Source organism: Priapulus caudatus, unplaced genomic scaffold (assembly GCF_000485595.1).
Source record: "Priapulus caudatus unplaced genomic scaffold, Priapulus_caudatus-5.0.1 Scaffold65, whole genome shotgun sequence".
In the NCBI taxonomy this organism is placed as follows: domain Eukaryota; kingdom Metazoa; phylum Priapulida; class Priapulimorpha; order Priapulimorphida; family Priapulidae; genus Priapulus; species Priapulus caudatus.
Window position 1 is genome coordinate 417,988 of NW_014577126.1, and position 3,300 is coordinate 421,287.

Below are 3,300 nucleotides of genomic sequence, written 5' to 3' on the forward strand. Positions count from 1 at the left end.
AGACACACACACAGACAGACACACAAACAGACAGACGGACGGACGGACGGACGGACGGACGAACAGACTGAAGACTTGAAGACTAGGCTAACAGACAAACAGGCAGACAGGCAGGCAGACTAAGAGACACACAGGCACATGCGCGCGCAAGCACGCACACGCACAAAATTATGTATTAATAATTAATTAATTAATTTCTTTAATTCTTTAATTAAACACAAGAGTGAAACACGAGAAGCGTGATCTGGTGGAAATAATACAGGATTGACAGTTCAGCACGCATTCATGCGCGAATGCGTGTATGCCTGTCTGCGTGTGTGCTTGTGTGTGCATGTATGCGTATGCATATACACGTGCGTGCGTGCGTGCGTACGTGCGTAACCATCATCCCATGACCACTTTCTCTCTGCACACGACGACAATCGGCTAAATATCATATAGATTGCACAAAACCCACGACGATCGGAGAAAGATCAGCATAGTCCGCTTAACAACTCATAAAACGTGAATCGCTATACTGACCTGAGTGCTCGGTGCATGGCCGGAGCACTTGTGAACGGTCGCGCGCGCGCCGCGCCTTTATGCAAATTCAAAAGCAAGCAGACGACCGCTCGCTCGCTCGAATATGCTAATCAGGTGATCGCCAGCGGGCCACCATTTAAACACGGCTCTTTTCACGACCCGGAACAAAGCGCAAAATTAGCGGCTAGCGCGCTAAAAACGCGCCCGACAAAGGCCAGCCCGTCCGCGCGGAGGCGGTGGTCGCTTTGAAGCGAGCTGCCGCCGCCGCCGCCGCCGCCGCCGCCGCCGCCGGGACATAAATAGAGATGGGAGAAAGGTCCAGAAAGAAAGGGGAGAGGGAGGGAGGGAGAGATGGGGAGGTAAAGTGTAGAGGAAGATATAAGGGAAAGCAAGATGAGAATGGGGGATTGGTAGAAAGGGATGAGGGTGGGGAAGATGGGGAACGAGAGCTGTGCGGGGAGGAAGGTGGGGTGAGAAGTCTAAGAGAAAGGGGAAGAGGCTGTGAGAAGTCTGAGAGAGAAAGAGAGGAGGATGAGATTGGGAAAGTGAGGGAGATGAAGAAAGAGTAGTCCGAGATTAGAAGAGAGCTGAAGAATCGTCTGTGAGCGGCGGAGAATGGAAAGAGAAGCATGAGAGCTGGGGAGGGCGGGAAAGAGGCGGAAATGGGGGAGAGAATGTGCATCACTGCGAGGCACGTGTACACGCCGCAATGCGACACCTGCGATCCAGCGACCGCGCCCTCTGTTTCCGCAGCACTACAGCGGTACGTGGTGGTGAGGTGAGGCGGAATGCAAACGTACGTCTGTAGCCGGGATCGACTCTCTTTCTCTCTCTCTCTCTCTCTCTCTCTCTCTCTCTCTCTCTCTCTCTCTCTCTCTCTCTCTCTCCTCTCTCTTCTCTCTATCTATCTATATATCTCTCTCTATCCCTCTCTCTCTCTCTCTTTCTCTCTCGCTCTCTCTCTCTCTTTCGCTCTCTCTATCTTTCTATCTCGCTCTTTTTTTCTCTCTGACTACTTCCTCCCCAACTCTCCCTCCTGCGCATCATTTCTTTCCATCTCCAGTTTCTCCGTTTACCGCTCTCCTAGTTTGCCTCGTCTCTCACTCGGCCCGTTTCCCGCTCACTTTCTCTTTCTTTCTTCCTTTCCTTCGTTCTTTCGTTCTTTCTTTCTTTCTTTATTTTTCAATTTCTTTCACTTTCTCTCTCTCGGCTAAGCTCTCGACAGCCTTTACACTAAGGCGTGAATATATGCATGTGGAGCGTTGTCGACAGAAAGGGCCGAGGTGCCTCCATTAGCTCCCACATTGCACCTCACAGACTTCTTTCACTTGCCCCGTAAGTGCCGATGCATGCTGCTGCCTAAAGGCAGGCTGGCACCCACCTCTCTGTCCCCCCGCCCCCTCTCTCGCGCGCGCTCTCTCTTAATGCGAGCTCCACATAGAAACGCGTAAAATCGTATTGTGATATGCCAACTAGGCGTCGTGCGGGCACGAGTTTAGCTGAGAGTGTGTGTGGCAGCTTAAGTTCCGTGGCGCGGTAGAGAATACTAGGTCCCGGGCGAGGAAAACCTGCGTTTTGTGGAACGGCGTAGCGCATTGTGTTACAAGTGTCACTTTAATGGTTTCGAGTTAGATGGATTGCAGAGAGCGTTTCCTCTATTGGCCTCCTTTACTGGATATTTTTCGCTGAAAGAACACGAAAATTTTGCCGCCGAATTTCTAAATCAGATTATCAGAGTCAGCGCCGCGCGTTTGTCCTTTTGTCTACCACATCATTCTCCCGTGCAGCAGACTCTGCTAAACCTTGTACACATACTGCACCTGCCCCAGCGGGAATATATCGCGACTGACGCCATACCGATTTATAATAACATAGAGGAAACGGCTTGGTCCGCGTGCCATTGCATACACGCGCCGACATTATACACTCGCAAAGGAAACTCGAAAAGAGAGAAAGGAAAGCGAGAGAGGACGAAAGAGAAGGCGCGGGCGAAAGGTCTGCTTTTGGGGGCGGGCACGACTCGGCTATATTGCATGCAGCTTACGTTTAAATGTCCGGGGTTAGGGTCGGACTGCATGGGACCATCTCGCACGCACACGGCAGTTCTCCCATCCCGCGGGCGAGCGCTTGTCGTCTACCATTGCTTCGGACAACGATCAAGGACTATTTCGTACATTTATTTCGTCAGAGCCGGTGGGAAATGAAATACGCAGGCGAACGGGCCAGAATATATATACAAGACGCCATAGTATACAAGACTGCGATTTAACTGCTGAGAAATCGTGGTCAGCGGTCAGGCCTGTTTCATACATTGATCGATAGGGAGAAGGTACGCAGGACGCACGCATACATGCATGCACCCACGCGACCACGCGCGCTCGGATCAAATCCCAGCGATGCGCGCGCGCATGGTGGTGGTGTTGGTGTACGCACATGTGCGCGCGCATATTCACGTCTCAGATTCGGTACCTGTGTATGTCTATGCATGCTTGCTTACGTGCGTGCTTACATGTTTTCCTGCATCCATGTGTGTTACGGTTCAATCTTCTACTCGCGCAGCCGAGCACGTGGTGAATGAATGCAGCTAAACCAGCAGCACCCAGCATCACTATTCTTGAAAGGCGAGTGTAATAAATTCAGCACTAATGCTCGGAACTCCACTCAAGAAAAACCGACACCGAAACAAATGCCACGCTAAAATAGTTTCAACGCATATATGTACACTCAGGCGCATAGCTGCGCCAAGTGGTGTGGACGGCACGCGTAAATACATTCTGC